This window comes from Falco punctatus (assembly GCF_963210335.1).
Source record: "Falco punctatus genome assembly, chromosome: 14".
NCBI classification, from domain to species: domain Eukaryota; kingdom Metazoa; phylum Chordata; class Aves; order Falconiformes; family Falconidae; genus Falco; species Falco punctatus.
The window spans coordinates 19,981,368-20,008,943 of record NC_137594.1 but is presented as its reverse complement, the minus strand read 5'-3'; the positions used below and the strand labels follow the sequence as shown (position 1 = coordinate 20,008,943).

Here is a 27,576-nt window from a genome sequence, read left to right as displayed (position 1 = left end):
TGTATATGTCTACTCAGAAATGTGGGTATGGTGACTAGTCATGGGTGCGGTGTCTGGTCACATAGGCACACAGCTCTGAGGAGACAACTACAGTTTTTGAGGAGACAACTACAGTTTTTGAGGAGACAACTACAGTTTTTGAGGAGACAACTACAGTTTTTGAGGAGACAACTACAGTTTTTGAGGAGACAACTACAGTTTTTGAGGAGACAACTACAGTTTTTGAGGAGACAACTACAGTTTTTGAGGAGACAACTACAGTTTTTGAGGAGACAACTACAGTTTTTGAGGAGACAACTACAGTTTTTGAGGAGACAACTACAGTTTTTGAGGAGACAACTACAGTTTTTGAGGAGACAACTACAGTTTTTGAGGAGACAACTACAGTTTTTGAGGAGACAACTACAGTTTTTGAGGAGACAACTACAGTTTTTGAGGAGACAACTACAGTTTTTGAGGAGACAACTACAGTTTTTGAGGAGACAACTACAGTTTTTGAGGAGACAACTACAGTTTTTGAGGAGACAACTACAGTTTTTGGGGAGACAACTACAGTTTTTGGGGAGACAACTACAGTTTTTGGGGAGACAACTACAGTTTTTGGGGAGACAACTACAGTTTTTGGGGAGACAACTACAGTTTTTGGGGAGACAACTACAGTTTTTGGGGAGACAACTACAGTTTTTGGGGAGACAACTACAGTTTTTGGGGAGACAACTACAGTTTTTGGGGAGACAACTACAGTTTTTGGGGAGACAACTACAGTTTTTGGGGAGACGGGGAGACGCCTGCCCTTCTTTCTCTAACAAAAGGGGCTATTTAAAAGAGAATGAGAGAAGATGAGAGACATTCAAATGCTATCTAGAGGGAGGGAGTGCTAAGTCTCCTTGCTGGAGAAGATTGGATGGTCACAAGGACATGAATCGCCTTTCCTTGCTGAAGAAGATTAGATGGTCACAAGAACATGAATCACCTACAAACCTGCAAGACCACCACATTCCAGGAAACGGACTGATAAGCTAATTAACATACGAAGCGGGGTTTAGGTAACAAATATGTATAGGCGCTAATTGAATATTCATTTGTTTCATTGTATAAATGTGGGATGGTTCGTCACTTCGGGTATGCACGCTTGTGGAGGAGCGATCCCCCGTGCATGTGCGCGCAATAAACATACCTACTTTATAACTTTCGAGTTATAGAGTCTAATTCCGCACGTCAGTGCTGTTTGGTGATACTGGAAATACTGATGCTAAGTCTTGTTTTGTGTGCAGAACTTGGGTGTTCTGTGGGAAAACTTCTGTGATTTATCTTAGGAAATGATCAGAAGGATGTAGTGAAAATGTATTACTTTGCCTAAGTTGTGGGATGCAAAGGAAGAAAATGTGTTATCTTGCAGTGAGCAGTTGATTTGGCTTTTCAATTATGAAATTCATTCTGAAATCATCATTACTGAGTATTGACTCAGGCTGGGATGGTGAGGGGGAGAGAAGAATTGTAGTAAGAGCTTGTTTGTAGCACTGCACTCTTATGTGGGTTGTAAACAGTGTGCTGTGTTCACAAAGCATGTGTCACAGAACAGGTGAAACTGCCAGTTCAGAAAGGTCTTGTGTGGTTCTCAATTCTGTGTATGCTGCTGTACAGTAAGCCCTTATTTTTGAGCCTTTTAACGTGTAAAATTGCACTGGTCACTTTATCTCAGTCTCAATAGCCTGTATATAGCCTATTGCAAGAGCTGTTAAGTCTTAAGAGGCCCAAAATGGGTATTAAGACTCAAAAGCTCCAGTGAGATTTGCTGGTTATTGTAAACAAAAACCTGTCCTGTTTACCTTTTTCTAGCTTAATATTTGCAAACTCCTATTACGATCGCTTTCAAGCAAGCGGAGAGCACACTGACTTGCCCTCTTCAGCATCATCTCCCTAGAAGCTCCACTGACTGCTAAGTTATGAGCCTTTCAGGATAAGTGAGATTTGTATCAATATGTTTGAGAGAGCTGATTAAATGTCAGAAGGACTTCTCTGATATGGGGACATTACCTCAAATAGCCTACTTCCAACATCTTCTGTGGTTATGAGAGCAGAAGTCTGCAACAACAGTTAATAAGAAGAGTCTATGGATAGGAATAACCTCGACTGTGGACATCATCTTTCTGGAGTTCACACTGGAGACCATTGACTCTGAATAGTTAAGAGCCCACATACTACAACAGAAATAAGGAGTAGTTATTTAGCAGAAACTGTAGTCTGCAGTAGTGTTCTTGAAATGGTGCTAAAGATACCCTGTATGAACTCTAAGGTTTGTCTGCACTGTTGCAAAAAGTCCAGAAGTGTGAAGAAAGGAACTAATGTCTTCCCTGTCACTGAAAGATATTACACATGGTCTTGTTTACAGCTGCTGTGAAATGTTCTGTTTCCAGAATGGTACCCTATTCAATAACTTCCAGGTTGTCACCTCCTCATGACTGCAAATACATCCAGAGCCTGCCTGGCGTTCTACTTTTTTCTAAACTGATGCTAGTACTACTTGTGTGTGGGGGGGGGAGATGGAGTATGATTTCTTTGTTGTCACCTGCTCTTCTAATGCTGCTAGAGCTTGTCTTTTAGTTTCTTTGAGAGAAGTCAGCAAGGCATGAACAGTAATTGCTGCTCTGGAAAAAGCAGTTCGGCTAGAACGGCTCCTTTTAGTCTCCTGCTTTTCTGTGCCCTCCAGGTATGAACTGTTGCAGTAGTTCTTTATGTGGCTAGTATTAAACAGCAAAGGTTGCAAATGCACTGGGAAAGGCTCCTACCCAGCTCCTTTTCTGTGACGGAGTATGGAAAATCCCCTTTTTTTCCTCAGCACGCTATGATGATCTGAGAGCTGTAATCCTATCCTACAGCACAGGAAAGGATATGTAGAGGTAAATGGCTTATATGTAGAGCTTATAGTGTTTTTGGCTGGCCTGCATAAAAGATGTGGCAATCAAATAGCTAGCTGGTTGTTACGGCTTAGAGAAGCAGTTCATCTGTTGGGAATACATAATAGTGGTAAACAAGCTAGGTCAGAGTGGTATGAAGGTTGTCACCAAGTTGTGAGCTATCAGCAGTTGTGCCCCCTGCTGTCACTGCTTCTACTCAGGGCTGTAAAAAAAAAAAAAAAAAATTAAAAAAAATATCTGGGGTATCCTTAGCATAGACTTCTGTTTGAAGTATTTAATTTTTCAGGATACTTTAAGTATATATTATTTTCGAGATGGACAGCTGCAGGGAAGTGGTACTTATGATTCAAGTATACCTAGATTTTTTTTTTTCCTGCAATTGAAGCAATAGAAAAAAAAATCTTACAGCTGAACAGTAAGGACAAGGAAGGTGGAGCTGGGACAGCTCAAACCAGCAGGATTCTGGTTTCTTTATACTTGGAAGACTGTAATTTTACCCCTGCCAAAATACATGTTTATGATATATTTAGTGTGAGAACCATAATCAGAGCTGGATGAGAGACAAAATTTCTACATTATGCAAAAAAACTTTAGTTTACAAAAACATATCCCAAATGGAGCCAAAGCAGAAAATAAGACCATTTGTACGATGAAACTTGCTGATTAACAGCCTGCAATAAAGTAAACTTGACAGCATCCTTGTCGATCTGATTTGTATTGCCCTGTTCCAGATGTGTACATGGTATACACTTGAGCTGTCAGAGCAAAGCAGACCTTTGCCAAAATTTTTTATGAGTTTTTCCTCCACAGAATCATCACTTTGACAGCCATTGTATCAGAATAAATGATTCCATCGACATCCTTTCTTCAAGAAAGATGTCAAAGCTGGAGCTGTATGGAAGAAGTGTAGCAATGTTTCTGGAATGCTGGTACCCATAAGACTGATGGCACCGATCTCTACTTCTGTTGCACTGAAACTTTGTTATAAAACTGGGACCACTTGTATTTCTTCTGTGAAAGCTGCAAAGCAAATACATAGATGTGAAGTAACCAAAGTTAAAAGGTGTCCTGTGAGCTGGTAGTGAAGTTTGATTTGGGAAGAATGTACTGGTGTCAAGCTGCATGGCTGAAAAATGTTAAGTGGGGAGACAAGCATTAATTTGACTGAAATTAAAGGTATTAAATCTAAGAGAAAAAAGAAAAAGGAATGAAGCAAACTGTCTTCCCCTCTACCCAAACAGCCTTAATTCTCAGTCCAACTCCTGAGACACAGAGCCTGTCATCAGTGAGATGCAGTCACAACGCAGCTGGTAGGGGGTGTGCTGCTTCTGGGTGGGAACAACTGTCAGTTACGGCGGATGCTTTTACTGGCCAGAATTAAAGGCTATGTAAGGCAGGGAAGGGAAAGGAAGGATGCTTTTCTAAATGTTCTAACATTAACTATGTTTTTGGTAGAGCAGGAGGCAGCACTAAGCAAACTCAAGTTTTGCTTGAGTGCTAAGTTGCCTCCAGGAAGCCTGTGGGTTTTTGAGTGGCCATATTACAGTTCCCAGTTCTTCCTGAACCCCCATTTTGGATAGGAACATGGAGTTTTCAGACTCAGAAGGGAGAGGGCCTGCTCGAGGCTTTTGTCAGCAATAGAAGCAAGGTAAACCCTGCAGCAGTGTGACTTCCTAAACAATACAGAACTCAACAGACCTGTGAGTTGATATGCCCCAGAGATCTCATCCTGGAAACGTAGCACAGCAGGTGATGATACCTCTTTGATGATGTTCATGGGGAGAACAATTAAATTGAATTCTGTTTTTTTGCAGGAGTCCAGCCTCTGCTGGTCCACTTGTAGCAAAGACTGGGTTTTGCAGTACATAATAAACTATTATACATCATTTGACAGCCTCATTATTGTGGTATTGTGGGATTTCTTCCAGCTGTAGGAGGGAAGAATGTGTGGAGAAGTTGTGAAAAGTCTAGTAACCTTTATAAGGCCAGTAGGGGTTCTGCATTAATGCTTTGTGGTGTGTGATGAAAGGAGGTAAGTGTGAGGCACAGGAGGAGGATGTTATGAGAGACAAGAGGGTGAAATCTCTCATGCAGTAAAAACCTATTCCCAAACTATGCTTGCTCTACCCTCTTCCCTAAATATCAAAATATTCCCAGGGTACTTTGTGTCAATTGTTGTGACTTTTGTTCAGGCTTAGCCCATCTGTGATGTTATACAGTACTATTCCTATCCAAGACAATATTGTTACATTAACTTTAGTGATATGTTTACTGATGAAATAGGTAAGATAAAGTGATGCCCTTGTTCCTTGCCATTAGGAACTTTCTACCACAAATAATGGTGGAGAATTCCAGGAGAAATGCTGTCAGGGCAAAATCCAGAGCAGTTGCAGAAGCCTAACGAACCTCATGGAATAAGGCTTTATATTAAGCACATATGTATGATTGCACTGATGACTTGTTTTGTTCTATAATTTTTATTACTAGCAAAATATCCTATTTCTTCTCCTCATAGGATTCTTTAATTCCATCTGGAAGATCTCTCAGCTCATGCACTGAAATGGCTAGAGATAGTTTCTGATATTTTAGACTTGTGGTGACTGATTTTCTTTAGCCAGGGAATGTACTGTGGCTATCCTCAGTTCTCAGAACAGCAGAAATAAAATAACTGGCTCATACATTGAGTTTGGGGCAGCATATTGGCTTGTCCAAAAGTTAGTGAGTTGTAAATGATGACCGGACTGAACTAAATCTAATTATTCTGTGGACGTGAGAAAACAGGATGCATTCTTTTCCAACCTGAGTTCTACATTTCATATATATGGGGTTTTTGGTCTAGCTACTAAGATATGAGGTCTAGTTCAAGAACTCTTCTCAAGCCTTCTAATTTCTAACCTAGATTTATTCCTAGTTGATCGCCACTTGCTCTCATAACAAATCTGCCCTTTAGCTTAAATAACTCTTCACCCTCAATAGGTTTTTTCCTGGTAATATTTATAGATGACAACAGAGTCCTATTGTTTAGCTTTAAATCAGCTGTTTTTCCTAGACTGGCAAAGTCTGTAGAAGAGAGTTTATGATCTGTATCAGCTTAAGAAGAAGAAAAGAATAACAATAAAAACAGGAATACTGACTTTACTGAGATCCTAACAACTCCTGGATTCACCTAGTATTTAGTAATACTATCTGATGTAACACTGCAGTATGGGAAAGCAGAAAGGAATATTCATCTGATCATGCTGCTTGTGAGCCTTCTCAGCATCGTGCATTCTCATTTTTTTCCTGTGATTCTGTCTTGGACTTAGTTCTTATTGCTACTGTTCTGCTGGAACTCATGAAAAGAGTCTGATGATCCATGAGGGGATTACAAAGAATTTTAAGACAAGGCTTTTGGAATTCAATGTTCCTCCTACTACTCAGTGTTTATAGGAACAACAAAGGTGTGTACTGCTAAGAATGATCCACATGCAGAGTACCAGAGCTGGGCGAGTGAAGACAGCAACCCCTTACCTCCTCCTGGAATAAGAGATTTCAGTCTTAGCTTTGAGCCAGCAGGCTGTTCTGCTGAGCAGACGGAGGGGGGAAAAACATTTCCTTGTTATAATGAGTCAAATTATAATGAGTATCTATTCTCAGAATAGATACTGTAGTATGCATGGGAATAGAGAAACAACTACGTACAGATCAGAGGCCATGACTCAAGTCCAGTTTTCTGTGAATGCAAGCTAACAATGGAGGAAAACTATACCCATCCTGACTGGAACTGTACTCCAGTATTTGATTGCTCTTTAGAGGATAAATCAATACAAGTTATGGGACAGGCAAGTTTTTCACATCCTTCCTGGGCTCTTGCTATTAGTGTGTATTTCTTCCCTGCTGTTCTCTGTTACACTGCTTTATCTTGTTTGGGGCCCAATAGCTTTGTCTCACTATTTTTGTTTGATTATATCGCATCTGTAAGATTCCTTTGGTCTGTAGCATAAATTTAAGTTTGATTCAAGTTTATTGTTAATAACCCCAATCTGAGAAGATCTTCAGTCAATTTAGGTAATGGCATACAGGCTGTAATGCTACTGGAGTTGTGGATTCTTTGGAATGATTGGATTAATTTCAAAACAAGGTTGGTGTCATGAGATACTACTTGAATTACAAGACAAAAGAGCAGTATCAATCCTTTCAGACCCTTCACTTCTTGAAATAATCAATGTATTTACACAACTATCCCAATAAAGACACACCAACAACTACTATTATTTCAAACAGTATTGTTAATTTCTGAGCACACTCTATTCCTATGCAAAATTTCTCCAAAATCTAAGTGCAGTTACTTTAAAGTTTTCTAGTCAAATGAACTTTAAGGTGACCAGGCTGTTTGGAAGTCCACCTCCTGATCTGAAGTGGGTGCCCTTTTTACCCTTGTATGATGAATCCAAGAGTTTATTCCCTCTGCCTTTACTGCAGTGTAAATTCTTAACAGTACTGTGTAAGGCCTTTTCTACTTCTTCATAGGTTCATTGTTACAAGTTAGAATATACAGAATGTCCCCTGGCTGAACCGGTGTGTCCAACAGGAGAGAGGCCTTTTGATTCAGATACCTGCGTAGTGAAGACCAAGTCTGTGAAAGAGAGATCAAATACTCTTTAATATCTGTCTGTCCTTTTGCATGCATTTGGTCTCCTCTAGTAACCAAAAGGTTTGTGGGGTGTTGTAGGCTTTTCTATACATACTAGCCTTCTAATTTTCACCTTAGTAATGTTAAATTTTTCGAACTTTCTTAGGAATTCTATTATTGGCTTTTGAGAACAATAATCTACTTTAATAAATGAACAGAAATATAATTTGCAGTAAAATTAGTAGTCTTAACAAGATAAACATTCCTTGAGGATAGTTTGATTCTCCATGGGCATATTACGAGTCTCAGGTACAGTTTATGGACTAAATTCACAGGAGACTCAAGATTTAATCTGTTTTGAAAATTTCCATTTCAAATCCACTGCAGGCCTAACAGTCCACTGTTTTTCTGGAGGAGCTTTCTTTACTCCTATGTAATGTATCCAAGAGTTAATTCTGTCGATCTTTATTTCTGTATAGGTAGTCAAAAGTACAAGATATGGTCCCTTCCAAGTTTCTTTTAATGGTTTATCTCTCCAAGTTCAAACGTGGATGGAATCTCCAGGTTGGAATTAATGTATGGCAGTATTTAGAGGTAATGGTGCTGCTGTACTTAGATACTGGTGCAGGCTTGACAGTACCTTAGAAAGATATATCATATAAGTTTGCTTAACTCTATTTCCCATCACATGCATCTGGTTACCTTTCCCCCAAACAGAATTAACTGGGTATGGCTTCCCGTAAAGGATCTCAAAAGGGCTTTTTCTTTACTTCTAGGAGTGATTTGGATTCTCATTAATGCTGTTGGTGATACCTCTCTCCACTCCAAATGGGTCTCTTGGCACAACTTAGCAATTTATCATTTGAGAGTTTGTTTCATTCTTTCTACTTTCCCATTTGACTAAGGTCTCCAGGGTGTATGCAGTTCCCATTTAATTTGAACGAACTTGGATATTTCTTGCGCTATGTCAGCAATAAAATGGGGTCTGTTATCTGATGATAGTACTTCTGGTATTCCAAATTGGGGAATTGTTTAAGAAATACCTTAACTACCTCCCTTGCCTGATTGGTGCAACATGAGAAAGCTTCTGGCCAGCCTGAAAAGGTATCTACCGGAACAAGAAGGTATTTATACCTATTACAATTAGGCAATTCAGAAAAGTTTATTTGCTAATGTTATCCAGGAGTGACTACCCTTTTTGGGTTGCCAGGTGGTGGCCTTTGCTGAATTTTTGGATTAGTTTTACAAGAAACAAGACATTTTCTAGTAATGATGTCTGCCAGTGTCTGTGGTTTTGGTTCTATAGCATACCATCTAATGCTATTGTCCATTGGCTCTGCTCCTATACAAGTTTCTTTTTGCAAATCAGTGAGAATAGAATTAATTGGGGAGTGGCTACGGCCTGGTGGGTGGGTGTCACCCTCCATCCTTTATTTTTACTACAATGTAATATTTCAATCAGTTTACTGTCTTTTTCTGAATACCGTGGCAGTTATATCTCCAATTTCCTTGTAATGCTCCTTGGATCTCTTATAAGGCTGCTGGTTTTGCTGCTGAATCTGCCTAGTGGTTGCCTTGAATTATATTCCCTTGACCCTTCTGGTGGGCTGTACTATGGCTTATAGCCACTTCTTTTGGTTCCAATACCGCTTGCAAGAGATCTGAAGTCTCGCATTCATATTCATGGGTGTTCCTTGGGAGTTCAGTTATCTCTCCTTCCAGATGGCTCCATAAGTGTGTACAACTGAAGGTGTATTTGGAGTCTGTATATTTATTGGTTATTTGATTGTGTCCAATTCTTAGAGCTGATAGCTCTCACCTGAGCACTGCCTTTTGGGCTGAAGTATTTCAATTTATTACAGCATACCTAACCTTTCTCACTCCTCCATGCTCAAAACTGCTGCTGCCATCAGTGTGTAATTCCAGTTCTGCATTGGGTTCTCCAAGGGTTGATCCTTCAGGATCATTCAGTCGTAGCCATGCAGTCATGATGTAAAGTTTCTTCTTCAGCTATTGGTAATAAAGTAACAGGATTGAAACCTGGTGTTGTCTTCAGAATTGAGTCATTCTGCCCTAACACTAAGGCTTGGATTTAGCTAGCTGGTTGGGAGAAATCAATCTATATCCCTTATGTTCCAATATTGCTATCACTGTATGTGGGACCAATGCTGTGATGGGCTGACTCAAAGTGAGTCTGTGAGCTTCTTTAACTAGCATAGCTGTAGCTACTACTGCTTGCGAACATGCTGGCCAGCCTTTGTTTACCTCATCCAACTATTTTGAAAAACAGGCCGCTGACCTTTTTCTGTCCCCAGGGGACTGTACAAGCACTCCCAAGGCCACATGTTGCCACTTGTGTACATAAAAGTTAGAAAGATTTAGTTGGATCTAGTAAGCCTAGGGCTGGGGCCTGCATTAATTCTTTCTTGATCTCATCAGAACTTTTTTGGCATTTAGGTGTCCGTTCCAGGAGATCACCTGGGTCCTTAATAGCAGCATTTAAGGGTTCAGCTATCAGTCCACAATCAGGAATCTACGTTTCACACCAGCTAGCCATTCCAAGAAATCCTCTCAATTCCTGTTTTGATCTTGAAAGCGCACTTCTACAGATTGCTTCTTTTTGTTCCATCCCAAATTCTCGCTAGCTTTTAGAAATTTCATCTCAAATACTGGATTCACTCTCATGCCATCTGTGCCTTTTTCTTGGACATGCAATATCCAGCTAGATCCAAAATGTTCAGTAAATCGATAGTGGCTTTCAGACAATCATCTTTGTGGTCCACCCCAATTCAGATACCATCTACATATATAACAATATAATGTTCTGTTGGTTACCTTGCCATTGTTGCAGTTCTTTTGCTAGTACGTTACCAAATAGTGTAGACCTGTTCTTGAATCCTTGTGGTAGCATGGTCCAGCATAACTGATTTTCTCCATGTCATTGGGGTCTCCCATTCAAAGACAAACAGCATCTGACTCTGTTTGCTTATTGGAATGCAAAATGTGGCATCTTTTAAATCTAATACAATAAAATATACAGTAGTCTCTGGAATCATAGTCAATGAGGTATAAAGGTTAGGTACCACTGGATGAACATCAGCTGTGATCTGATCAACTGCCTGCAGATCTTGCACTAATCAGTATTCTTGGGATTTAGGCTTTCTTACTGGCAAAATCAGGGTATTCTTATTGACATTCCTGCAAAAGTCCGAGTTCTAGGAAGGTGGAAATTAAAGGTTCTAACCCCTCCCTAGACTCCCACTGTATTGGATATTACCTCTTTCTTTCCCACCAGGGTCTGGGCTTCAATCCTATATTTATGGGATTCATGTTATTCATTCTTCATCATTTCTTTGTAACCCAAACCAATGGGATTACTGCACACATAACCGACCTCTACTGGAAAGAAGATAACCATTTCATGTCGACAACAACGAGATAACAGGGATTGAATGCATAGCTAGACATCAGTAGTAGGTCTTCCCCAAAGAACAGCAAGACTCCCTGTGACGACAAGACTTCTTGGGCTCTTCAGAAGTCAGGGCTTGTATACAATCTTGGCATATCCTCCCCCTTCTAAAGATGCATGTTTTTTCCTGCTCCTCTTAAGTAGTATGAAAGTCTTGGCACGAGATAGGCCTAAAAATACAGTCTGCTGGTTACCTTTCTGCCTAAGTGATGGAATTGGAGAGCAGTCTGCCCTACCCACTTAAAAGTGTCTTTTTCAGCTGATGGCTGTTGCTCAGAGATGTGCTCTCTCATTTATCCAGCTGACTTTTTCATGACTTCTTTTGTAGCCAGGATCACAAGAAATAGCTGCTGAGTTAAAGATTTACTTCATGTACCAACTTTGGACTGAAAAAAATGTAGGACAGGAAATTGTTCCTTTTGTTTCATACAACAACAACCCTATTATTTGATAATGTAGCAACCAGCAGTCCTTTGCCTGACTAATTTCCAAACATTTATTTCATAATCTACTCCCATGTTAGACCATGTGCAACACTAAGGAAGTAAAGGGTGGCAACTTCTGGCTAAATATTCTGGCTAAATAGAAGTTCTAGCTTGCCTTAAACACTGCAACAACAAACAAGCCTCGATTGCTTTTCCAACAGTGAGCACACTGTATAAACAGTTTTGTTTGTTTCTTGTGCATGTGATTTAAAAGAAAATGTTAACTGCTGTGACTTAATTCCTTCAGCTGAATCAGACCAGAAGAACAGCCCAGGGAGGCATCTACCTCAGAAGTAGACACTCAAGCTTTTCAAGCTGCACAGCCTGTAAGAAAAGGAGAAACTGCAGAATACATCTGCTGTGTCTTGGAATTGCTTTCCCTTACAACGTCTTATTCTCTATTCATGCTGCAGTGAGCCAATAGGACTTGAATTTTTATTCTAAACACTGATATGCAGTAAATCTCATGAACTAAATATAAATTCTAAGGGACTCCAGCATAACAAATACATTTACTGTACAAAGCTTTCCAGCAATCAGAGAACTTGACAATATCAAGATTAATAAAACTAGTAAGCCACGCACTCTTGAAAGGGGGTGCATGGCTACAGTCCACTCCCTGGGTACTCACCTTGTTTTTGCTTCTGACTGTAGAGGCAAAGCATTTCTTACTGTGATAGATGAAAGCAAAACTGTTTCATAGTTTTGAGAACAGAGCAACAAGTTGTCAGAAAGTAAACTCAGCAAACAAGGCTTTATTCTGTCTGAGTTTGGGTATCACTTGCTTGAGCTAGTGGTACTTCAGTATATGTACCCTTACAATGCTGTAAAAAGGATTACCCATATGTAGATGTTAAATGGTGGCCTCACAACACTGAACTAGGTCTGTGTTCTTTGATCTAATAGTTTCTATGTAGCTACAGCTTTGGTGGCTGCAGACTTTCTCAAAAAGCTTGTGTAAAGAATAACCATACTAGAAAGTACCTGTGTGTAGGAATAATTTTAGTTTCTCCTGCAGTGTTCATTCTTTGAGAAGGTTTGTGATATTTTAGCACAAAATATATTTTGAGAACTAGACACAAAGCAAACAAAGTGCTAAAAAGGTCACCTTAGTTCTAATTGTTAACATAAAACATAAGTAAATTTCCAACTTGCTGCCTTTACTAACTACTTATATTTAGTAAAAATGTTGGTCTGAAAAATGGTATCGATAAGTGTTTTCCACCATAAAATTAGTCCAGAAATCTGATTAGTATGGGGGAAACAGTAATTTTAGTGTTGCTGATATCTGGGGAGAAGGAGCTCACCAAGTTAGACAATTGTGCTAATGTTACTGATAAATTTGCAATCATAAGTGGCTAATTTGCGAGAGCGGTGAGACACTGGCACAGGCTGCCCAGAGCAGCAGTGGATGCCCCATCCCTGGAAGCGTTCAAGGCCAGGCTGGACGGGGCTTGGAGCGACCTGGTCTAGGGGAAGGTGTCCCTGCCCACGGCAGGAGGGCTGGAACTAGGTGATCTTTGAGGTCCCTTCCAACCAACCCATTCTATGATTCTATTTCTTCCCTCCACCCTAAATGCTACAGCTGATAACCAGGCAAGCCTGCAGAGATTCAAAGAGAAGGTGGAGGGGACCTCTCCTGCCCTTCAGTTTTCTTTTGCATTGATAACATGCCTATAGTAAATGCCATTTACCTGTGAATCTAATTCCAGATCTTTAAGTAGATTGTAGACATTCATCTCTAGTTACGTACAGCATATGGTTGGACAGGAACATTCAGGAAAACAATACTGACTGCTTGGACTCAGATCTCTCGCTTCTCTTGTCCTCTTTTTCTCCTTTATTCACTACCTCTTGCTTTTTGCAGTTGGTGGGAAGGGAAGACCCAGATGCTGTCTATATAAAGATCCATAAGGATACTTGGAATTCAAGAACTTCAGTTTTAGTAGGGACACATTTGGTCCCTATTAATCCTCCAAGGATTCTTCTATGGCAGTAATAGAGGACGGGGGGGGGGGGGGGGGGGGGAACGGCAAGTTGATATGATTTGAAATACAACTAATGATAGCTGTTACTGAACTGGCAAAAAGTGTGTATAAGTTGTTTTTCCTCTATAAATGAGGTGCAAAGATGTAGTCTTGAGCACTCCAGCTTTTAAGGCTGAGGCAGCTTTGTCTGCCAGGTGATACTTGTGTATCAACTCTGAGATTTCTATCAGCATTTCACTCTCTCCTGTCAGCTTCTGCAAGGTTAGATTAATTGCTCAGGCTGTTATCCCAGCAGACAATTAGTTCTCCAGTGAACAAGTGCTTCGGTGTCTCAGGCTGCTGTTGGAGCTACCCAGGAGCAGGCCGCACTGCTGGGATGCGCTGCTAGGGAAGGCCGGCGTGGTGAGAGGGAAGTTCTATGGCTGAGGTAGCACCAGCTGCTGCGATGGGCTTTCATTTCCAAATAACTCCGGTGGCACCTCATTCAGCCCCCACCCCGTAACCACCTCTGACTTACAGTCCACCGCATGTGTCGCGGCTACAGCGTAGCCCCGGGGGCAGCGGGGCGGCGGGTGGGCAAGGCGGGCTGAGCGGGGGCGCCGCCGGGGGGCGCCGGGGAGGAGGGCGGAGGCCGTCGGGGGGGCGAGGCGGGCGCGTGGCGCCTCACGCTTCCCGCCTGGCGCCCTGGCTGGCCCCGGGGCAGGGAGGCAGCTGAGGCGGCAGCCGGGGCTCGCCGCGGCTCCCGCTGCCGGGCGGCTCGGAGAGGCGTGAGGGGGCTTGGAGCCGGCGGAGGTGCAAGGCGGCTGCACCCCTCAGGCGGAGGCGCGAAGGCGACGCTCCCCTCCGGAGGAGGCGCGAAGCGGCCGCTCCGAGCCCGGCGGTGCCGCCGGGAAACGGAGCGCTCAGCGGCTCCGTGTGACGCTGGCGGTGGCTTCTGTGGGTTTATGCAGGCAGACCCTGAAACTTCCATTCCAGGCGGTGCTTGTCCCCTGTTGACCAAAAGCACTCGGTCGGCGCCGTGGCTGCCGGCGGGCTCGACAGCGAGCGAGGGCTGTTACCCTCGGTACCTCACGCAGCGCCGCTGGCTGGAAGCGCCTCAAGATGGCACGGGAGGGAACGTGCTTCGCTGGTACACGGGAGCAGAAACCACACCGCGTGCTTCGTACAGAAGAGCTTGCTCGGAGAGAAACTGAAAAATAGACTTTGAACTTCGAGTATGGTAAATAAATTGCAGCTTCAGGTTACAGCACGTAACTAGAAGCGAAATGCTATGCTGCTAGAGAAAATACAATCAATACGTGACTGGTGAATCGTGGAGTTCCCACAGTTTCCCTCATTTAATGGGTGTAACTTTAGCTACATCATATACAGGTTTTAATTTTAAATTGGTAGTTGTCTTGCAAGAGGCAGTTAAGTTGCTGAATCTTGTCTGTGGTGGTACTGCTTGTCTACTTTGTTGAAAGTGTTTTCTTTAAAACACTGGGCAGGAACTGCCCGGTGTACTCCTGTAGTAGAAAAGCTTTGGGAACGCTTTGAGATGATATTTGGCTTTGCCTTCATTTTCACATCTACTCTGGAGCAGGCACTGTGAGAGCTTAGTCTCAAATGATGGCAAACACAAAGACTGGGTGCCATCATAGAACATTTTTAAAATTCTGTTTTTAAGCAAGAGCCGACTTGTGCATGCGGTGGTACTTTTGATAGCTGGAGCTCTGTAGAAAAACAAAAGAAGCAAATAATATATCCAGATCTAGGGCCCAAGTTATTTTGGGCTGTGTGAGAGTTGGCTTATGACTGGAAGGTAGAATCTAAAAGTTAAGTTCTAGGCAAGGATCTACTAATACACTTGGTGATAAACTAGCCCCGACTCAATCACTCATAAACTTCAGCTGGAAAATTCTGTGACTGTACAAAAAATTATTTGTTTTTTTTATAAGTACTTCAATTATTTTCTGATGTAATGAAACATGAGCCTTTTATTTTTGAGAGAAACTGAACATATTTTGGTTCTTTTTTCTTACCCCACTCTACCCATAGAAAAAGCCCCTTATTTTTTTCTAGATAGCAAATAATATATCGATTAGGTTACCGTTAATAGATCAAAAATTGGGATTAGGACCTGGGCAAGCAAATTCTGAAAACTTTGACTGGTAGGATATTGGTTGTGGGTTGTTATAGATTTCCCCCATGGAACTGAAATTATGTTGTGAGAACATGAATTAGCCTTTCACATAATTATGGTCAAAACTTACGATTGCAAGGTTATATGTATTATTTTTTTTATAATTCTTCTGGTTCCATAGGAGATGTTGTATTTGAAACTGTTGCCTTCTTATGTAGGCTGTTGTCCCTTAAAAATGAGATTTTAAAACTGCTTTTTGTTTTTCTTTTAGTCTTACTGGTGAGACCTTGGTGAAATTACCCTGGGATAAATTTTTAGGCTCTTCAAGGAGTAGCCTGTGACCTGACAGAACTGGAACTTATTACAATGAGCATGTAATCAAGGTAAGCCTAAAACATAACTTGAATAAAACACCTACAGCTGATATTGCAGAAACAAAGTTTTAAAGGTGGCATGGATTGAATGTCTTTTTTATTTAAATGCTTTCTGTTTGCAATTATGAGCCCTGCTGGGATAATCTGGCTTGTTTTGCTAGTATAATAACACTAAGTTATCAGGTATGTTACTTTTTACAATGTGGTGGCTTTTCTGAAACCATTCTCTCTGAGCTCTTCTGGCATATAAGCAGTTTTGCTGAAATTATAGCTGGTTGTCTATGAAGTTGCTGGCTAATAAGTCTTTTTGACTTTGTTTTGAAGCACTTGATTTATTGCCCTAAGAAAATTATATAGGGAGTTGGTTATTTTCTTGAGTCTTTCAATTGCTTTTAAATCTGGATCTAAAGGCTTTTAAGTATGACATTGATATTCTGCCAATATTATGGTTTATAGAAAAAACCCTTGTCATGGCTTTGCCTAACTACAAAATCTTCTAACCTTAAAAAGTATAAGATGGAGCAAAGCAACATAACGTTTTTCTTGCTTTTAGTAGATGTAAATATCATCAAGAAAAGAGAATGTGTGCCACAAACAACACATAATTGTTTTCTGTCCCAGTGTAAGCATCTGTCCTTAAATAATAGTAGCAAGTGTAGAAACTTTCTGATTGTGGACAGTTACACAGGTTGTTCAGAGAGTATCGACAGACCACTGCTTCCTGTTATTTCGTATAAGTACTTTTGGTTATGTGAGGTTGTGTTACGTGCTTGTAAAGTAAGAGAGTGCTGGTTTTACTGCCTTGAGAATTGGTCTCATGCTTAGTAACTGTTTGGCAGTCTGGAGTCTTGTTTGGGTTGCTAATTTGGTAATGTGGCTTGAAACTGACCTACTGCATTTACCTCTGTAGGCAGAAGGTACTCTCTCCTTGATCTTCTTTTCAAGAATGGCAATGGCAGTGTGTTGGCCCAGAATAGTATTTATTCCCCCTTCTGCTCACATAGGGATTAATTTTTTAAGAAGCACTGGATGTTAATAGGACTTTAGCTTCCTAACTTTGGCATTTCATTATGTCTTCTGGTTATTCCTACAAAACTAGTTTGTCTTCCACTAACAGTATTTACTTGGCTCCTGATATTTTCCTAACTGAAAATGTACTCTGAGGCTTTCATTAATGCTTGTTTGGTGTTATGTTTTGAAAGTGACATGACCTAGAAATATATTATCAGCCAGGTACTTCAACTGCCACACTCTCTCAGAGAAATTATGAAGAGTAGGTGTGGGTGGAATGCACCATAGCTAGACACTGAAAGGGAGAATGCCATATCCTGTTTGAACTCAAGGACAAACTCTAGCAAGGCAAGCAGCAGCTGGTCAAACCAAATTAAAATCGGGAAAAACAGCAGCAGAAAACTGACTAATTAAAAAAATGAAAACACTTCTGATGCACTGAAAATGCTTAAGGAAGAACTTTACCCCAAATTACCCAAAACATAATTGAAAATGCATTTCTCTACCAAAAGTTTTTTCAGGGAATTATTTATGATCCCTCAAAGACACATATATAGTACATGCCAAGTAAGTAAATGGTTAAGTAAAAGTAGACTAAAAAACAATAATGCTGTTGTAGATGGGGAGTGTTTGGAATCCCTGTAAGAGCTTGTATTCATTAATTATATAGTTAGGCAGAAGTAAAATAGAAATGAATTGTCGTTCCTCTTCCAAAGAACATAAAGGGAGACAGAGGTTTTAAATTATTCCAGAACATCAGCATTAAAATTTTTACTGTGGATATGGATTCACATTTCTGCTGCTCTAGATCTGGAGCACAGAGAGGCAAATGTAAAATGACTGCTGAACTGCTGGCTGCAATTGCTGAGTTAGTTTTGCGTCCTTTGATTCTGCTGTCTTTTAAATTTTTTTTAAGTTTTAAATTTTGGTTTGGATGCAGAACAAAACCGTAGAAACTGCATTTTCTTATTTTCTGGCCAGGAATCATTTAACAAAACTTGTTTTAAAATGGTCTTTTTCCTTTTTTACTATATAACATTTTAGTGTTCTTTTCTAGACTTCATTCATGCTTGGAAATCTGTAGCTATGAAATACTGTAACAGGAGTTGCTTTTCTTCTTTTCCTGCTTTTCTTTCACGACCCCTGCCCTGCCTTATGTGATAGTAGAAAGCTCATCAATATGCCTGCTCTCCTGAGATTTCTAGTTGCAGCAAATGTTGAAGCTTATGTGTTAAGTCAGATCCAGATGTTTTGAAGTTCACCTTTGGAAATTGAAAACTCCATCTGGCTGAGTTCCATAGCTGAAAATACTTCATGCTGGTTTACGAGCGAGTTGGCTAATATTCAGTAAAGGAAATATTAAACAACAAAAAAGTGAAAGCATTAAAGCTATGATACCAGCTATGATCATTCATGGATGAATGCTTTCAGCTTGCACATGACAGGTGCTGTGTCAAGCTGCGATCTGTTCCTTCATTTGGTGGTTTGGTTCTCCCTGTTGCTTTTTAGCTGGGCAGAGTGGGGTAAGCTGTATCCCCCTCTGCAGCTGTTTTTGTGTGGTGTAATTGGACTGAAGACTAAGTGAAGAGTTAGGATGGAAAGGGCAGTTAGAAGAAAGTGTAGAGGAAAGTCCGCTGTGGGGGGGACAGTAGGACTTCCTGTGGTAATTTTATTGCTTACTCAGCAGGGGTGATGGTGAGGCTCAAGACCTCCTACTGAAAGAACCTCTTTTGGGGAAAGCACTTACTCCAAGTGTCAGATGGAACACTTGGTTCATTTGGTGCCTCCATCTGTTCTGTTACGACAATTTGCAGGCTTGTGGCTTGTGTGAGTAAGCCTTTCTATTTAGATATAACGTTAGTGTTCATAACTTTCACCGTACTTGAATAGTTGAGCTCAGAGTCAATCTTCATGTGTTATTTGTTATGGCACAACAATTCCTGATAACCTCATTTCAAATATTAAGTTATGTGGCTTCAAAAACAAGCTGTGTGCCATGAAAAGTTTATATTAAGTAGTTAGTTTGTATTATGCTGTGCTATCCTTGTTGCTTTAAAGTAATTTCCAGAGTGACCAGATTAATCAGAAGCATCACTGAAGCATTTTAGTGACTTGGATTAATTTTTCATGAATTCCTGTTGTGTTGATGTGGTAACTTCAATAGTTCAGAAAGCTAGCTTGTGAAATGCTGCCACAGCCCCACTCCCCCCTAGGCTGCGAGTTCCCACCCCTGCATTTCACCACTGCTGTAGTTTTCCATTGAGGCTATTTTTCTGGAAACACCCCTGAAGACAGATCACTAAAGTCAGCAGAGTTAAACAAAAATTAAATTTTTGGAGGGCTGCAATCTGTGGAGGATGTGTGAGACAATGACCTGCAAGCCTGCTTTACAGAAATAACAAATCCTGGAGTGTGGCCTGGATTCCCCACTGTGTACTGACGGAGATGCTTACAGTGTAGTTTTTTTATTTGTTCTAAGGCACTGAATAAGATTATCCTTATTACGACTGCAACTATAGCAAGAAGGCATAGCTACAGACCTCAAAAGGGTGTAACCTGTGTCCTCTATCCAAGCAAACAAATATTTTAAGTCCCAATCTGTGGAACTCAATGCAATCAGGTGTAGAAGTTTGGTTTAGAAATGTTTTTTTGAATTGCAGTATGCTCAGGGACATGTAAATTAGACGGATATAAGAAAATACAAATCGTCTTACAGCAAAGAGAAACTAGTAGATGATAGAGGATAGTGGGAGGAAACAAATCCCATAACTGCCTATGTGATGTCTCCTGTGATTCTTGCCACTGATCAGACTGCTGAGGTATCTTGAATTAGAAATGTTGGTATGTTCTGCCACAGGTTATTCAAATAGTAGTAGTGTACTAGCTTTCTTTCTGTGTATTACTATTCCAGGCTACTATGCATTGGTCTATTATATGGCTTGCTTTTTCAGCCACTCTTGCCAACATTTCAGTTGAAAGACAGTTTGTTTTCCATAGGAATGGATGCACCTCTCACTTTCCCTGCTCTCTGTCCTTAAGTGGTATCAATAGCTTTTGTTGGCAGTAATAGATTATCTAATACTGATTATGATCCAGCTAAGGAGAGGTGATGGCTCTTAAACATCTTGCACACTTCAAATTATTTTCTAAGGTTTTGTTTTAAATCTTTGTTTCAAGTTGGTAATTAGACATGTAGAAATGACAGTTACTCAGAAATGACATTACTAAAAACAATAAATTAGGCAATTATTTACTCTCAACAGGAGTATATTTTACTACTTAAAAAAATCAAATGTTTTTTTCAAATTGCTGGTGGATTTGGCTGCAGACTGAAGAGTAGGTGCTATGGAAAATTCCAGGAAAAGGTGTAAAATGATGAGTGAAAAATGTCAAGGGTAATATTTGTTTAATGTGATTTCATTCATACGTTTATATCCAAAAATGTCTCTTTAGACCGTCTGGGAGTTGTACTGTTGAGTCATGTTAGCCCTTTACTTTTTTCACATTTACTCCATTTTGTTTGTACTTCCCAAATCTATTTTATTTTTCTCATTTTCTTTTACCCTGCTGGTTTGTTCTTTCTTGGCTTTATTTTTAATTAGTTAAACAGAAGTGGCCTTTGACATAGCAAAGATTATGAAAACAGTGGGACATTGGTTACTGCTTTGAAAGAGTAAAGCAAATATTTTTGTGTGCATGTTCTCCTTTGTCTGTTACCTCTCTCCTGGGGTTGTATTGTCAGTGAGTGAAGTAAAGGAGCCTCTTGGAGGGAGCAAAGGGAGTTTTTTCAGAATCTTACTTAGTTTTCTGTGTATTATGGCTAGAGGCCCTAATAAATTTTAGTTCCACTGTGCTGAGCAAAGCTACAAATGCATAATGATAGCCTCTGAAGCTTACAGCATGAAGTATTATGATAGACCAGACCTGGCAAGGAGAAGAATTTTTTAATTTTATGCATGCAGATCAACAACCAAAGATTTGGAGCCAGCGTCTAATCGTGTTTAAGATCTCTTGAAAACCTGCCCTGCTACGATGGAAGCTTCTGTATGAAAGCTAGCCTCCTGGAAATCTTGCCTTTTATAGTCATTTCAGGGTCACAGGGGGAGACAGTGACATGAGGTCTGACAATGTTTCCCAGCTCTGGTGCCAGTCCAGCATTGTAAGCTTGAGAATATACCCTTTCACTCACTCCAACCCTTGTCATATCCAGGACTAAATGTGGTCAGCCAGTGCATGTTTGGTCTTAATTTGAGATTTGTGTTGCATTTCATTTGAAACTGCAGCATTTCATCATGACCAAAGGTGGTGGGAATTGAGATGTCTGATTCTGTTGCAAATGATCAGTGGAGCTCCCTGAATAATTAAGGCATGCATACTGTTCCCTTGCTTGACTTAAAGGTTGATACTGAGATTCTGCTTGTTAAGTAAAACTTAAATTTTGGCAAAATGAACATGCAAAATAGTCGCAGAATCCTGCATCTGTCTGTACGTTTCTCTGCAAGGGAACCAGTTAGCCTCAAAGAGGTTCAAGAGTGTTTCCTCAGGGTTTTGCCAAAAGAGGGAAGACCTATACTTTTGTTGCCTTCCTAGAGAAAGCTTTTGGGAATTAACCATTGCTGCTTGTCACAGGGGAGAAGTATTAAGTGCCTTGTGACTTGCATAGAGGGATCTTCACAGGTTGCCCAGAGAGGCTGTAGCTAGAAAAACATTCAAGGTCAGGTTGGATGGGGCTCTGAGTAACCTGATCTCACTGCGGGGGGTTGGACTAGATGACTGTTAAAGGTCCCTTCCAACCCAAACCATTCTATGAGTCGATGTTCTTTTGAATTTTGTCTGCTGAAACTGAACAGGTCCGTTGCAGGTGACCGAAAAGACTAATTTTCCTTATCCTGGCTGTACAACCCTCAGCTCTGAGAGGTATTACATTTTAAGCATAACTCATGGCCTTCCACAGTTTGAATACAATGCAGCATGACTAACAAAAGACTGGAAATGAGCATGTGCCACATAAAATAACAGGATTCGTATATTGTATATGTGAAAGTGTACATGAAATGTCCAGTGGGTTGCTAAACTCTGAGGTTTTAAATCATGATCATTAATAAATACTAATCTGTTTTGTACTCAGTCACAGTAGTCATACATGTTAATGTGGTCTCTGCTTTCTGGGCCTCAAAAATCAAGGATGGAATTGGAGTTCTACTTTCCAGAAGGCCTTGAAGCGTCAATGAACCTCTAAGGACTCAGTTTCCTGCAGCTAGTCAGCAGCTTGAATTTGAAAAACAGCAAACAGTCTGTTACCCTGCTGCTGTAGGTAGAAGCTAGGTGGTGGTATACAGAAGTGGAACACTCCATGCTCCATGGAAATACGTATGTTCTTATGAAGATGCACTATGAAAGAAGGCTAATAATAGAAGCACTGATTCAACTCTAACAATGCCACTCCAAAGTGCCCCCTGCTGCCTGAGTAGAGTGCTTAAGAAATGCAAACTTTGGAGCTGTATAAAGAATTTTAGAATATAAAGCTCCACACTTTGAAGATTGCACAGATGGGAGCTAAACCCAGAGGAAATACACTCAGTAGGAAATTGTATTATCTGGGTTTTTTTAGCAGTGACCACCTATAATCACTGACACACTTTCTAATGTATTCTAAGGTGCTTGCCAATGTAGGCTTTGAAGACTGTAAAGAAGGGTTCAGAGATAACGACCTTCTTATCAGCCCTGTTCATTCCAGAGCCTTTATCCAATTCACATACCTGGATTTCAGTATTTCTGCAGAATGAGTTTTTTGCTTCTGCTTTACAACTAGTGGCAGGAGTAAAGTGCCAGTTTATTTTACTGAACTGGCAGAGGAGGGCCCCATTTAGTCTCAGTTCTTGCCCTAAACCTTTGTCAGTCGTGAGAGAAAAGGTGGGTGAAGCTCAGGAGAAGAAAGGCCATACAGACTGTTCCTGAGAACATGGTCTTATCATCCAGCTCTGAATGTACTCGACAAACAGAAAGGACACAGAAAAAAGAGCTGGAGTACAGAAAGGAAGGTTGTATGCTATGTGTAACTGATCCAAGCTTCAAAATCCAGCATTCCTGCTCAATACTTCATTAGCTGCTTGAGTTAACTCTGAGAAGATTTGGGACATGATTAATTTTTAGTCTAAACATGGGCCTGGAAGCATGGGGTTTAAGCAGTGGAAAAGCATCATTTAAAGTAGTATAGTAAAACTACTGTGACTTGGTAGCTGTACTTTCTTTGCATGATAGCTGACATAGGTGGATATTGGGAATTAAGTTGGAATTGTTTTTTAATAACTCAATGACATTCAGAAACTATCATATTTCTACTGTTCTGAGGGAAGTAAGTTTGTATGTTTATCTAGTTTATGATGGCCAAATATGTAGTTTCTTGGAATTAAAGCGAGCAAATGTACCCTGTGCAATTCTAACCATCCCCTCTAATGTTTTTGTCCATTGTTATCGGGAAATCCTTTTACATTTGCATCTAAAACATTATCTGGCCCTTGTTTGTTTTGAACAGTATTATTTTCTCTGTTAATCTCCAGATTAGTTCTGTTATAAACTGAGTTTAAAGGTGATTGAAATGTCAGCTTTGTAGGCAGAAGCGAATACTAATTACTGTCTAGAGATTTGATTCAAGCGTTATAGAAATGAGAGTAAAGATTGAGGCAGCGAAGTTGCCAGAACAATGAAAGCAAATGCAGTCTATAGCATTTACGTATTAACCTCATATGGAGGGACTGTGTCTGAGGATGATCTTCAAGCTGCTGATCTAATGATGTTAGTCACTCCTGGAAATAAAATTTATGGCTTCATTTGTTACAGTGCAGAAATGGGGGGGGACGACACTAAGAAATGAACCTGATGCTGAGGATTAATGCAAAACAGGAAAAATATTCCAGTGCATCTGTTTAGCAGAGTTTACTCAGTGCTGGGCTTCTGTTCTCACTCCTGCAAGATTTATTTTCTTTTGTGTAGGAAGCACATCTTTCAGGGAGTGCTTGTAAGCTTATAGCTCTAATGTTTCTGTCCCAGACATGACTTGTTCTATTTTGTAAGCAGGAATTGAGCAAGGGCTGTTTGCTAGAAGCAGAGTGGGGAGAGAGGAAGAGCCTTAATGCAGTCAGCTGTCACTGAGTTTTGTGAGACTGCAGATCTGTGGTAAAGGCATTTCTGAACTCTTAGAAAACTACGTTACTTTCACATATGAAGTGGTTTTGATACTATTTGTTGTTGTTGTTGTTTTTAAGATAGCCAAAAGTAGTGATTTTTGCTTAATGTTATGGTAGTTTGAGCTTATGGTTCTCTGTGGTCTTACTGTAGTTAGTTCTCAGCACTCGAGGCTGTATGACCATAAGAATTAATTTGTGTAGTATTTCCAAGAGCTGCATGTTGGCATTTCCCTAATCACCTAGTTCAGAGTGGTGCACTTTTCAGCATGGTCAGTATCATCCTGTTTCTCCCATTGAACTGAAGGAAAACAGAGACTGAGTTTGGAATTAATCCTTTCATAAATACCATTGCACCATGGAGTTGATGGTGATGAGAATACTACCAGCTTGGCATTAGTCATGCACAATTGTAATTCTGCACTGTAGAAATGATGTGCTCTAGACAGAAGGGAGACGAGTGATGACGCTGGAAGAGAAGGTACAAGAAGGGCTTTGCCTTTATTTATTCTGGCTACCATAAAAGGTGAAATGAAATAATCTATGTTTGGGACATACATACTTGAATTAAATTGTACATAACATTGTCTTGAAGGAACTGGCGAAAATTAAAAAGAAATTCCACAATATGAACTTTTAACAAAATGGACAGTGCGTTTTAAATGATAAAGGGCTCCTGCTAAAGTGTTAGAAATATAAAATAGTTGACATTTAAAATGTCAATAGTTTCAGCATTTACCATAGAGTTCTGACATTTTGAGTGACCATTGGAGCTTTTATTTGTTTTAAATGCTTCACTTAAATTCTTTTAGCAAATTATTGGTAATCTGGTCATATTTAAAAAGTGGCATCTTCTTTTGGGACTACAGTTTATTGGGGAAACAGAGCTCTTAATTTTGATGGTTACAGTCAGTGAAATAAAGTCAGTCATGTAAAGATGGGCACTTGTTTCCTACTGCTTGCATTTACATTTTGCTCTGGGCAGGAAGAAAAACTCAGCAGGAGGTAATTTTTTCTTAATTTTTTTCTCCCCCCCCCCTTCTTTTCTTTTTTCTTTTTTCTTTTTTTTTCTCCCTCACCCCCCCCCCCCAAAAAACAAACAAACAAACAAAACAACCAACCATTGTGATGTGTATTAAAACCTTTTCTTAATGGTCAACAATAGTAGACTGAGTCTTGGAAGACCTCCTTCCTCCCTGAATTTGACTGGCTGGCCTTTGCAAATACCTTTACTCTATGTTTTAGTTTTCAAGGTTTAAGAAGGTTTAGGAAGTTTAAGTGATGATGGTATTCTTTAAAAAAGCATATTTAAGTTAGTGTTAGGAAGAAATTAAGTTTTACAACATTATTGTAGAGACTATATAGAGGCTTCTTACACTATTTTAGAAGATGACAGCTGTGTTTTCCCTATTGAGAACTTAACCTATGCTCAGTTACTCAGTGTTTTATGACCACTAATCAAGGGTTTATATTGAAAGTTTTTGTTATTGTAATATTGAATGCAAATGACACTGAACTAACACTTCTGTCAGGAAGATGCTGGGAAAACCAATATAGCTAAACAAATAATTCAGTACCATTCTCACTTCCAGTGCATATACTTGTTTCACATATACTCCTAATACAGTTTCTGCAATATCTTTGTATCTTAAGGGCTCCTGAATGCTCATTTAGCCCAACAAAGTAAAATGTCTGGTGTGAGGATCCATTCCACAAAGTTTCATGTCTACATCATGTGCACAGTAAAAGGAATCCCCATCCCCAGTTCCACATGGGGAAGCAAAGTTCAAGTAAGTGCCTTTTGGCTGAAGCAAACTGCACATCATGGCTTGTCAAAGTATACTTATTCTACATGAAACTTTGTGGGATTGCAGCTTTTCTGCAGACTGAATTCTTGTGAATGCATAGTATATTTTGGTTGTTCCTATTTTTGGCTTTCTTCATGAAAGAAACAGCATAAGCTATTACTGCTATTTATGAAAGCACTTTGTGACCCTATACCATAGCACTGAACTGTAAACAGACTGCCTGCCAGTTTTTGAATCAAAAAATTTAACATTGCAGCTGAACAAAAGCTGATAATGGCAACTCTGACTCTTTTTAAAAAAAATCCTATTTGGTTAAAATAAATTCCTGTTATAACTCATAAAATGCTGTGTTTAAGAGTTTGGGTTTTTTTTCATAAATGTGATTTTTAATGTGTCCTGGAGATTTTATCTATTTAATTATAATTTAGAGTGTTTTCGGTGCCTGTTAAGGCTTTGGGAGTCCTGACTGTGGCAATGTGGCAAATGAATTGCTTCACTTAAGTAGAAAGTGTGGTGGGAATCTTCTGGCTTCTGTACCTGAAGAGGTGAATCTAAGATTCTTTAACTGTGCTCAGCTGATGGGTTTATATTGGATCTTGCAATATTTCAATCTTCAGAAGGAAATCCCCCATTAAATTTAAGTTGAGATCCTTTCCCTTTGAGGTGAACACTGTTTAATGAAGGGCATGTATAAGCCATCTCTAATTCCATGGACAGAAAGACTTATAATAATTCCTATTCTCTGGCATATCAGTTCATTGCAGATCTTAAATATTGCACGAGCAACTTGAATTAAAAGGTGTGTGAATGATGGAAATGAACATGATGTTTCAATATTACCACTTTAATTTGTGTTAGCAAATGGAAGGAAAGAATGAAGGGGGCAGTAGCTGTCTGTGTGTTTTCCTGCTCAGACTCAACGGAAGCACTTGCAACCCAAAATGTCTGGCCAGTCCCTTGATTCAAAGAAATTTATTTAGCACAATGGCAGACTCATTCAGTCTCCTCTTCTGTGGCTCCCACATAGAGGAGCTGCTAAGGAAAATGAAGGAAACATACTTCTGTAGACTGGGATAGTCTGGGCGACACCACCCATTTGTTTTGACATCTCTGTTTCATTACTTTTCCATCATCAGGACCAAACACTCTACTGAACTCAAACGCATAGCCTGTGGCAGAATGTTTGACAAAATCAATAATTTCTGAGGAGTTTGCCCCTGTAAAATAGTAACTGCATTTTTGTGTGTGAGGACTGTTATGTGAGCAGGGCAAGAAAGAGTTTGGCTTGCTTTACTTAGGCCTTATCCTGACATAGAAAGCCTATTACCTACAACAGGAGACCTTACCACAGCCCAGGGTTTTTTTGTTTTTTTTTAAATTTTATTTCCATCTTTCCTGTTCTGCTAAAGTACGTGCATTAAGATATTTTTAAACGAGTTTATTAAATATGATTTGTAATTTAGATTCAAGGTGAAAGATTCAGATATCTGTTCTGTACTCTGTGCCCAAGTTTAATTGAGTTGGCATTAATAAGATATATATGTGCACGTTTGTGGACATAGCGCTTCAGATAAACTTTTATGGGTTGAGAGATACCACATGAAA

The 27,576-nt window shown here is 40.0% G+C and overlaps 1 protein-coding gene and 1 long non-coding RNA gene across 2 annotated transcripts in view; one reads left to right on the top strand and one right to left on the bottom strand.

Annotated features, from left to right (window-relative positions):
* The window catches only part of LOC308053502 (uncharacterized protein), a 38,893-nt gene extending 12,603 nt beyond the window's left edge, over positions 1–26,290 (bottom strand). The window contains exon 1 of the mRNA XM_080364790.1: positions 1,218–26,290. The gene's annotated coding sequence lies outside the window, so the exon portion shown is untranslated. The remainder of the gene's footprint in view (positions 1–1,217) is intronic.
* The window catches only part of LOC308053506, a 193,996-nt gene continuing 182,284 nt past the window's right edge, over positions 15,865–27,576 (top strand). The window contains exon 1 of the long non-coding RNA XR_013923651.1: positions 15,865–15,977. This is a non-coding gene — a long non-coding RNA (uncharacterized lncRNA). The remainder of the gene's footprint in view (positions 15,978–27,576) is intronic.